This window comes from Callorhinus ursinus, unplaced genomic scaffold (assembly GCF_003265705.2).
Source record: "Callorhinus ursinus isolate GAN/ISIS: 27379988/994484 unplaced genomic scaffold, GSC_fseal_2.0 scaffold113, whole genome shotgun sequence".
Taxonomy (NCBI): Eukaryota; Metazoa; Chordata; class Mammalia; order Carnivora; family Otariidae; genus Callorhinus; species Callorhinus ursinus.
The window spans coordinates 844,128-856,169 of record NW_027397175.1 but is presented as its reverse complement, the minus strand read 5'-3'; the positions used below and the strand labels follow the sequence as shown (position 1 = coordinate 856,169).

At 38.5% G+C, this 12,042-nt stretch overlaps 1 long non-coding RNA gene across 1 annotated transcript in view; it reads right to left on the bottom strand.

The window, feature by feature from the left end:
- LOC141371871 (uncharacterized) overlaps positions 1 to 11,693 on the bottom strand; it is a 66,185-nt gene extending 54,492 nt beyond the window's left edge. The window contains exon 1 of the long non-coding RNA XR_012377153.1: positions 11,585 to 11,693. This is a non-coding gene — a long non-coding RNA (uncharacterized lncRNA). The remainder of the gene's footprint in view (positions 1 to 11,584) is intronic.
- Positions 11,694 to 12,042: the final 349 nt, after the last annotated feature.

The following is a 12,042-nucleotide window of genomic DNA, read 5'->3' as shown; positions in this document are numbered from 1 at the left end:
GTAGTTTCGGTTTGTTTTTGAAAATTCCCTATGGTGAAAAATTGTCACAAATGGCAACTTGTTCATTTCCTTCTTACTCACTAACTAGCTAATATTTTTGTCTCATATCAGAAAAATAAAAACAATGGTAAAAAGAAATATGTCTTTTATTCTTGATTTTAAAGTCAATGTTTTATGTTCTTCAGTTTATTAAGATTTTTTAACAGTGACAAATGATTGAGAATTATTGAATGTTTGATAAACTTTTCTGATTTCTCCTTTTTCCTGTTTTATAAACCTATTATAATTACATATGACATTATTATGGATATCACCAAAACTTTCTAAAGAGAAGGGAAATTATTAGGGACAAGTAAAATAAACATTCTTAACTCAGTGGAAAAAAATTCACATTCACCTATCATTATAATGTCATGTAATTTGAGCATTTTTTTCAGTAGAGAATTCAGTCAATAATAACATTCAATAAATTTTTACTAACTACCTAAATGGGCTAGAGAATTTGCACAGTTCATAATGACTAACATTATCTTCCATATGTCAAGCGCCGAAAAGACAGAATTTTACCCAATGTTCAAATGGTGGCATTATATCGCTGCAATCTGTTCTATAACCAAATCCAAAAGTTGATTTGATAATTTTAGTGAAGTAGAGGGCTGAGTCCAGAACATAATCTCATGAAACAGGTTTTAAATTCTTGTCTGTCATGCAGCCATTACATGTGGCATCTAATCCATCAGAAAGGTTAAATGGCAAATTCTTGGGATATTAGTATCTGCAAGATGCCAGAAGCTCTAGGGGTCAGGGATGCTCAGGTACAACTTCTTACATAGAAAAGGAACCTCCATGATCTTGTCTTCTAAATATCCACTGATAAGCTCCCCAGACTGAAACCTGGAGTAGTTGTGAGAATACACTTAAAAACTAAGCAAATAATAACACTTCATTAATTTCTTCTTCTTCTAGCTGACTCAGGGAAGATCAAAGGAATTTGGTATGTTGAAAACATGTGATTATGCAGACATTCTCAAATTGTGTCATGTGCTCATCTCTCTATCAAGATTGATGGCTCCCTGAAGGCCAGTCACACGTTTATATCTCCATCGGTATCTATACACACATGCATGCATACACAGATAAACTTCTAAGTACATGTACATGTATTTTTTTTCTAATACCTAGATGGCTGAAAATCAGTGGTAGAACCCCCGATATATAACACAGCTACACAGATAGATCCCAAAACAAATTTCTGGACAAATTTTCCAGTTATCCTCTAAGGCTGCATTAGCCAATACAGTAGCTATCAGCCACAAGTGGTCATTTAAATCATACTTCAACTAATTAAAATTAAATAAAATTTAAAATTCAATTCTTTATTCACACTAGCTACATTTCAAGTGCTCAATAGCAGACGTAACTGGTGGTCAACATACTGGGCAGCAAAGATACAGAATGCTTCTATCATCACAGAAAGTTCTATTAGACAGCACTGCCCTAGGGATTACAGATAGTCTTCCTTCATCACTCTGTGAGAAGAAATCCAACAGAGCTGTTACAACATTTTAAATTCTTCTTTACACAGATTTGACCATGAAGACTCAAGTCTTACTGCACATAGCAGGCCTTCAGCCACAGAACAATGGATTTTTCACAATATTAGCTGGAAAGTGTTAAAGCAGTAATGCCCCCAGACCCCTTCTGAATTATGACCACCAAAGGCATGTTTAATGATGCTAAAGTGGGAAATTCATGGTGCTGCAAAGATGGAGGATCAATTTTTTGCTTGCCTCTCAAATAGGCAGCAACTCTTCATATGAAAAGGAGTTCAAAGCCCCATACACTCACCAGAGCAAAGGGAGCACATATGAAGCAGAAATAATGCAGTTGCCTAAGAGAACATGAGCTGAAACATCACTCAATTATAGCCAGCATCATGCAGAGCTTATTGGAGAGGAGTAAAACCATGCATAAACATAAATTAATCGAGAGTCATTAATTGAAAACAAGACTTTTAGTAAATAGAGGGGTGCCTTGGTGGCTTAGTCTGTAGAGCATGGGAGTCTTGATCTTGAGATTGTGAGTACAAGCCCCATATTGGGTGCAGAGATTACTTAAAAATAAAATCTTTTAGGAGAAAAAAAAGATGGTGGAAGAGTATTCCAACCGGTCCCCTGAACTGAACTGGATATCTACCAGACCACTCTGAACACCCACAAAATCAGCCTGAGATATAAGAAGATATATCTGGATCTCTACAAACAGAATATCGTAGGTGGCTGGTTTCGAGGTATGAAGTGGGAAGCCGTGATTCTGCAGGCACATATTGGAAGATAAATGGAAGGGGGAGGGAGCTTTCAGGATCCTGCACCACTGGTGAGTGAAAGCCTCCCGCGCTGGAAAAGGGGCTCAGACTCACAGACCTGTAGCGACAGGGAAAGGACTTTAGGGCAGCTCCCCAGACTGAAACCTGGAGTGGTGGGGCTGCCCATTCAAACTGGGGACGGCTGGTGATTTTAGAAGCACAAAGGGCACAGACATGCCCCAACCTGGAGGCGAGGACTGGGAGTGCTGCTGAGGGGTGCAAAACCCAGGATGCTGCAGTTTATAGCAGCACAGACAGAAACAGAGATAGTGTGGTCTGGAGAGCTCACTGAAGAACAGACTGGGATCTCTGTTCTGAGGCAGAGGGTTGGAAATGGTCTCTTCTGCTCTGGCTCTCGGAAGAGACACAGAAAGCCCCCAGGGAAAGCTGCCAGAGAACAAAAGCCCCCCCAAAACCGGTTTTCACTGAGCCCATCCCCCCCCACTGGGGGTAGGGCAACTCTGCCCAAACAGGGTTGCCTGAGTAATAGTGCAGCAGGTCCCTCCCCCAGAAGACAGGCTGGGAGAACAAGAGGCCGACAACACTAAGGTCCCTATAAAACAGGTGCATCTTGCTTGGGTTGTGGTCAATAATTTGGACTCTGGTACACTTCCTCAACCACCCCTCAACAGAATGACTAGGAGGAGGAACCCCCAAAATAGGAAAGACTCAGAGACTGTGACTTCTGCCACAGATTTACAAATGGATACAGATATAACCAAGATGTTGGAAATGGACTTCAGGGTGCCAGTTATGAAGACGATAGCTAGAATGGAGAAATCGATTAATGGCAACATAGGGCAGAAATGAAAGTTGAATTGGCGGAAGTTAAAAATGCTATCAGTGAAATCTAATCTAATATAGATACTCTAACAGCTAGGGTAAACAAGGCAGAAGAACGAATTAGTGATCTAGAAGACCAATTGATAGAAAAGAAGGAAAAAGAGGAGGCCAGGGAGAAACAGCTCAAAATCCATGAAAACAGAATTAGAGAAATAAGTGACGCCATGAAATGTTCCAATGTCAGAATTATTGGGATCCCTGAGGGGGTGGAGAGGGAGAGAGAGAGAGAGGTATAGAACATATATTTGAGCAAATCGTAGCTGAGAACTTCCTTAATCTAGGGAATGAAACAAACATTCGTGTCCTAGAGGCAGAGAGGACCCCTCCCAAGATCAAGGAAAACAGGCCAACACCCCAGCATGTAATAGTAAAACTCACAATTCTTAGAACCAAAGAAACCATCTTAAGGGCAGTTAGGGGGAAGAGATTCCTTATATACAGAGGGAAGAACATCAGAATAACGTCAGACCTATCCACAGAGACCTGGCAAGCCAGAAAGCGCTGGCAAGACATATTCAGGGTACTAAACGAGAAGAACATGCAGCCAAGAATACTTTATCCAGCAAGGCTGTCATTTAGAATGGATGGAGAGATGCAGAGCTTCCAAGACTGACAGAAACTGAAAGAATATGTGCCCACTAAGCCAGCCCTTAATAAGAAATATTAAGGGGGGTTTTAATAAAAGGAGAAAGACCCCAAGAGTGATATAGAACAGAAATTTACAGACACAATCTATAGAAACAAGGACTTCACAGGCAACATGATGACAATAATTTCATATTTTTCAATAATCACTCTCAATATGAACAGGCTAAATGCTCCCATAAAACGGCACAGGGTTGCAGATTGGATAAAAAGACAGGACCCATCCATATGCTGTCTACAAGAGACTCATTTTGAACCTAAAGATACATCCAGGCTGAAAGTGAAGGGATGGAGCTCCATCTTCCATGCCAGTGGACCTCAAAAGAAAGATGGGGTAGCAATTCTTATATCAGACAAATTAGATTTTAAGCTAAAGACTGTAGTTAGAGACACAGAAGGACACTATATCATTCTTAAAGGGTCTATCCAACAAGATGTAACAGTTGTAAATATCTACGCCCCCATCATGGCAGCAGCCAACTACATAAGCCAACTGTTAACCAAAATAAAGAGTCATATTGACAATAATATGTTAATTGTAGGAGACCTCAATACTCCACTTTCAGCAATAGATCATCTAAGCAGAAAATCAACAAAGAAACAAGAGCTTTGAATGACACTGGACCAGATGGACATCATAGATATATACAGAACATTCCACCCTAAAACAACAGAATACTCATTCTTCTCGGGCGCACATGGAACTTTCTCCAGAATAGACCACATACTGGGTCATAAATCAGGTCTTAATACCAAAAGATTGAGATTATTCCCTGCATATTCTCAGACCATAATGCTTTAAAACTGGAACTCAATCACAAGAAAAAAATTGGCAGAAATTCAAACACTTGAAAGCTACAGACCACTCTGCTCAAGAATGTTTGGGTCAACCAGGAAATCAAAGAAGAACTTAAACAATTCATGGAAATCAATGAGAATGAAAACACATCGGTCCAAAACCTATGGGATACTGCAAAGGAGGTCCTAAGCGGGAAATACATAGCCATCCAAGCCTCACTCAAAAAAATAGAAAAATCCCGAATTCACCAACTAACTTTACACCTTAAAGAACTGGAGAAAAAGCAACAAATGATGCCTAGGCCACACATTAGAAGAGAAATAATTAAGATTAGAGCAGAGATCAATGAATTAGAAACCAGAAACACAGTAGATCAGATCAATGAAACTAGAAGCTGGTTCTTTGAAAGAATTAATAAGATCGATAAACCACTGGCCAGACTTATCCAGAAGAAAAGAGAAAGGACCCAAATTAATAAAATTATGACCGAAAGGGGAGAGATCATGACTAACACCAAGGAAATAGAAACAATTATTAGAAATTATTATCAACAACTATGTACCAATAAATTAAGCGACCTGGAAGAAATGGATGCCTTCCTGGAATCCTATAAACTACCAAGACTGAAACAGGAAGAAATTGACAACCTGAATAGGCTAATAACCAGTAACGAGATTGAAGCAGTGATCAAAAACCTCCCAAAAAACAAGAGTCCAGGGCCTCATGGATTCCCTGGGGAATTCTACCAAACATTCAAAGAAGAAATAATACCTATTTTCCTGAAGCTGCTTCAAAAAATAGAAACAGACGGAAAGCTTCCAGACTCATTCTGTGAGGCCAGCATTACCTTAATCCCCAAACCAGGCAAAGACCCCATCAAAAAGGAGAATTTCAGACTGATTTCCCTGAAGAATATGGATTCCAAAATTCTCAACAAAATCCTAGCTAATAGGATCCAACAATACATTAAAAGGATCATCCACCACAACCAAGTGGGATTTATCCCTGGGATGCAAGGATGGTTCAACATTCGCAAATCAATCAGTGTGATAGAACACATTAATAAGAGGAGAGAGAAGAACCATATGGTCTTCTCAATTGATACAGAAAAAGCATTTGACAAAATACAGCATCCTTTCCTGATTAAAACTCTTCAGAGCATAGGGACAGAGGGAACATTCCTCAAATTCATAAAATCCATCTATGATAAACCCACAGCGAATATCATCCTCAATGGGGAAGAGCTGAGAGCCTTTCGCTTAAGATCAGGAACATGACAAGGATGCCCACTCTCGCCACTATTGTTCAACATAGTATTAGAATTTCCCAGCAACAGCAATCAGACAAAAAAAGAAATAAAAGGTATTCAAATTGGCAAAGAAGAAGTCAAATTCTCTCTCTTCACGGATGACATGATACTTTATGTGGAAAATCCAAAAGATTCCAGCCCCAAATTACTAGAACTCATACAGCAATTCAGTAATGTGGCAGGATACAAAATCAATGCACAAAAGTCAGTTGCTTTCCTATATACGCTAACAATGCAACTGTAGAAAGAAAAATTAGAGAATCAATTCCATTTACAACAGTGACAAAAACCATAAGATACCTTGGAATAAACCTAACCAAAGACGTAAAGGATCTATACTCTAGGAACTGCAGAACACTCATGAAAGAAATTGAAGAAGACACAAAAAGATGGAAAAACATCCCATGCTTATGGACCAGAAGAATAAACATTGTTAAAATGTCTATGCTGCCCAGAGCAATCTATACCTTCAATGCCATCCCGATCAAAATTCCAATGACATTTTTCAAACTGCTGGAACAAACAATCCTAAAATGTGTATGGAATCAGAAAAGACCCTGAATTGCCAAGGAAATGTGGAAAATAAAAACAAAGGTAGGGGCATCACGTTGCCCAATTTCAAGCTATATTACAAAGCAGTGATCACCAAGACAGCATGGTACTAGCACAAAAACAGACATATAGACCAGTGGAACAGAATAGAGAGTCCAGATATGGACCCTCAACTCTATGGTCAAATAATCTTCAACAAAGCAGGAAAAAATATGCCATGGAAAAAAGACAGTCTCTTCAATAAATGGTGCTGAGAAAATCGGACAGCTATATACAGAAGAATGAAACTCAACCATTCTCTAACACCATACACAAAGATAAACTCAAAATGGATGAAAGACCTCAATGTGAGACAGGAATCCATCAAAATCCTAGAGAAGAACGTAGGCAGTAACTTCTTCGACATCGGCCACAGCAACTTCTTTCAAGATACATCTCCAAAGGCAAGTGAAACTAAAGGGAAAATGAACTTTGGGGACTTCATCAAGATAAAAAGCTTCTGCACAGCAAAGGAAACAGTCAACAAAACAAAGAGGCAACCCACAGAATTGGAGAAGATATTTGCAAATGACACTACAAACAAAGGGCTGGTATCCAAGATCTATAAAGAACTTCTCAAACTCAACACCCAAAAAACAAATAATCAAGTCAAAAAATGGGCAAAAGACATGAACAGACACTTTTCAAAAGAAGACATACCATTGGCTAACAGGCACATGAAAAAAATGTTCATCATCATTAGCCATCAGGGAAATTCAAATCAAAACCACAGTGAGATACCACCTTACACCAGTTAGATTGGCAAAAATGGACAAGGCAAGAAACAACAAATGTTGGAGAGGTTGTGGAGAAAGGGAAACCCTCTTACACTGTCGGTGGGAATGCAAGTTGGTACAGCCACTTTGGAAAACAGTGTGGAGGTGCCTCAAAAAATAAAAATAGAGCTACCCTATGACTCAGCAATTGCACTACTGGGTATTTACCCCAAAGACACAGATGTAGTGTAAAGAAGGGCCATATGCACCCCAATGTTCATAGCAGCAATGTCCACAATAGCGAAACTGTGGAAAGAGCCAAGATGCCCTTCAACAGATGAATGGATAAAGAAGATGTGGTCCATATATACAATGGAATATTACTCAGCCATTGGAAAGGATGAATACCCAACTTTTACATCGACATGGATGGGACTGGGGGAGATTATGCTAAGTGAAATAAGTCAAGCAGAGAAGGTCAATGATCATCTGGTTTCACTTATTTGTGGAACATAAGGAACAGCATGGAGGACATTAGGAGAAGGAAGGGAAAAATGAAGGGGGGGAAATCGGAGAGAGAGATGAACCATGAGAGACAATGGACTCTGAGAAACAAACAGGGTTTTAGAGAGGACGGGGGTGGGGGATGGGTTAGCCCAGTGATGGGTATTAATGAGGGCATGTATTGCATGGAGCACTGGGTGTTATATGCAAACAATGAATCATGGAACACGCCATCACAAACTAATGATGTACTGTATGGTGACCAACATAACATAATAAAATTAAAATAAAATAAAATCTTTTTAGCAAGTACATGACCAATGTACTTGGTCTAAAAAAAAAACATTTTTAGCAAGTACATGGCCAATACATACATACACACACACACACACACACACACACACACACACACACACACACATATATATATGTATATATATATATACACATATATGATTTAGTAATAGAGCCCTAAAGAAAGGAGCGGCCACAGAAAAGCAGGTGGCATCTCTTGGAACAAACAGTACATAGGATACAATAAAAATATCCAGCAGTATTTTTTAAGCTATGTGGCTTCAGGGTTACATCTTTTTCTTAATAAGCAAAATCAGCAGGTTGATATATGTGTGAAGCTCTATTTTTTTGTACTGGGTTCTGTCATTTTCAAAATACCTCTTTTTTTTAATCTTCAAACAGTTCTTCTTTAAAGAATATCTAGTTCTTTTTATCAAAAAAAGACTGGACTGAATACAATCTACATGTCTATAAGAATCAAAATGCTTCTTTCTAAAGGAGAAAGAGCCAAAGCCTTTCCTCCCTTTATAGAATTCCGGTGAGATTTATTTCTGTGTGCTTGTGTATGTGCATGTGTGTGTGTTATGCACTACAATCACATAGATTTCCCTACAGATTGTGAAGACATTACCCACTTTTGCTTTGATTGAACTAAGAGGCAGGACAAACTCTCAGGAAGTGACTATAAATATACTGAGTCTTTCTTTTTTTTTTTTTTTTTTTTTAGCAGCAATAAGAATCACCATTATATATAGGTTCTTTCTCAAGATGCAAATCATTAAAAAGTATGTCAGACGATGTCATCCCTTATTATGCTCAAGAAAACATTGAAATCCCCTTGCTTACTTCTTGCATGTGATCATATCACAGTAGAATACAGGAGGTAGAAAGAGAACAAAAACATCAAAGAAAGCAAGCCAGATTCACCTCCATTAACTGCAAAACCATTTGAAGCAGTTTTTTTTTTAAATCATATATGATAATAGTAACATCAATTCCAGTACAACAGTAACTTCAAGATATAAATAGAGTAAGAGCTAAAATGCTAGGTGCACAAATTTGTAAAATATTTCACACACATGCCACTTTCTGACAGTTATCAGATAAACCCAAGAATGAGGTATAGTGTCATTCAATGCCCTTTCAGGTACGTAAGATTTAATATCAGCACAAATTTTATTCCTTATTGTTCACTACCCTCTGCAGCTGTATTCTTGGCACTGACCAATTCCTTCTTCTGAGGTTAGACAGTATGATTTAAAGCATGGCTCTCTCCCTATTCCGTACATTAATTAGTCTGCCTTGCTCAAGAAAGTTGCTTGCCAAGGAGCGTTTTAATTGGGCACTAGTTTCTGTAACTAACGAAAAGTCAAGGTTGGTGGCCCTAAAGTTTGGTGCTGAAATATCCAAATGACCCAATATCATTGAACCTAGGTCTGGCTGGAAATTTTCGTTTCCTTCAATGGCTGTGGAATGAACATATTTCTCCATAATGAGAAGTATTATATATTATCTTAGAGTTGTTAAATCCTCTAGCCAGTGTCCACACAAACCACCCAGTAGTTATGAAAACCTACATAGTGATCCTAGATCGCAGACTCTTGTTACATTAGGGTTTTACAGGGTGTAGTTACCTGCTCTGACAGGGTGTTGGTTTTTTGTGTTTTTTTTTTAAACACTGAGGCTATTGCGCCAAAAGCTTACAAAAGTGAATGGGCCTTTATATGAATGAATATAATTTATTAACAGTAGCAGCAACACCTTCAAAGCATCTATATACATATGTTGTATTAGGTGCCACCATGTAGGATATTTGATGTGCAATAATTACAATTGAAAAATTGTTGCAATTCACGACCTAAGAAAATACACCTTATGTACTATCAAGGAAATGCAAATTTTTGTTTGTCTACAATCAGCTATACATGATTCCTCTTTGAGGTCTTTTTGCATTTAAAACTTCAAAAAGATGGGGCACCTGAGTGGCTCAAGTTGGTTCCGCTTGGGTCATGATCTCAGGGTCCTGGGATCAAGTCATGTATCAGGCTCCTTGCTCAGTGGGGAGCCTGCTTCTCCCTCTCCCTCTGCCCCTCTCTCCACTCGTGTGCACGAGAGCTCTCTCTCTCTCAAATAAATAGATAAAATCTTAAAAAAAAAAAAACTTCAGAAAGAGACTGCAACCCTGAGATGTTAGAGAATCATGCAGAAAATGCATTGACTTTGGAGGTAAATAGAACTAGGTTTCAATTATGCTTCTGCCACTGTATGACACTGAGGAAGTGTCTTAACTTTGCTGAGCCATTTACCTTATCCGTAAAATACTGTTATAAAATTCTACATCACATAGTTTGTAAAGAGAAATGAAGCCATATGTGCATCATGACTGAAATAGATCATGGCCTTGAGTAAACATGCAATATATGGTTGCCCTGTTATTCTTTTAAAGTGGTAACTTTACATACACACATACACTCATACACACACATCCTTTTCCAAAAAGTCTGGCCAGACCTCTGAACTCTTCTAGACACACAGCAGCATTCTGCGGGCCTTGCTTGTACTGAGTGGTACACACAAAGTGTGTTTAACAAATATTTGCAAAGATCTGCTTGCCAACCTAAATACGGATCTCCCTTTTGAAGTCAAAGGGGATTCTTCAGGTGAGCAAGATTTAAAAAAAAAAAAAAATTAGTGGTTATTTTCTACAAACCTCACATTTCTGTGCTTAACGTCTCACATGAACAACAGGATCCATAGTATGTGGCAATATATCCTTTTAACATGGCCTTACACAGTTACCTAAATCTAGCAGATTTGTTATGTTGTAAAGCATATAAAATACACACGCAAGCATGCACACACACACACATATTCATGGATCACACTTCCCAATGATTTTATCTTTAATTCATGGTAGAGATTTTTGTCCTATTTTTCTCATTTCCTAGCACATACAAAAGAGGGCTTGCAAAACAAGGCCTGTCTCATTCTTTTAAATGCATTGAAATTACTATTTGTATTCCTTTGCATTTTTTTTTTACATTAAATAAATCCTCCCACATCAGAACTCAGAACAGGGGAATCCTCCTATAATGCATCTGGAATAGTATCACTTCACAGAATGAATTCAACCTAAGCACAAAGCTAATTTTTATCTGAACCAGCTCCCTTGCAAGCAAAATGGGACTAGAGAACGAGATAAGGAATGTTAGTTCGTTATCACTCATGTAACAAATCTCTTAATAATACAGAATGGCACGTTAGTTATTTCTAATGCCAATATTAGGACAGTGATGAGAAAAGAAAAGCATTATATATTCATTCTCCTGACAGGTATTACAATAAGACTGGGACAGACAAAAAAAAAATAATAATCAATTACACTTGGCCAAAAAGGGAAATAGAAATGGTAAGAACAGGTCTGGAAACAGGAACAAAAAAATCCACTGTGCTGGAACAAGTTCAATTCCGGTCCACTTCTGAAGATTCTTACTAGGCTCTTATCGGAATCTACTTACATTCCTGCTCCTTGCTCTCAGAGTCTTCTACTGATTGCCACGGCATTGAAAAGTTATCCTTCCTTAGCCAGCCCCACCACACGACCACAGGGCACAGGTTTCCTCTACCTCCCGGACCAACAGTCCCAGAACTGAAGCAGAGGAAATGTTCTGTGGTGGGAAGGGAAGGGTTCCTAAGCATGGGACAAAACCCTGGTGGTAGGGAGCTTACTAATCATCATTGCAGGAACTTAATTATTCATTACGGAATGTTCCTAATTACAATGGGAGAAATTATATCTTGGTGAGTTTGATCACCTTTAGTGGACTCTAGATTTTATTCTTCACGGTGATGGTACAGTTATCAAAGAAGGCAAAATTAGAGCTATAGGCTTATGTTTATTTTTATGCTTAAAAAATTGAGCTCGTGGTTTATTTGTGCTGGTTTTAGGAATTCGGAGAATATGACATTACCGGGA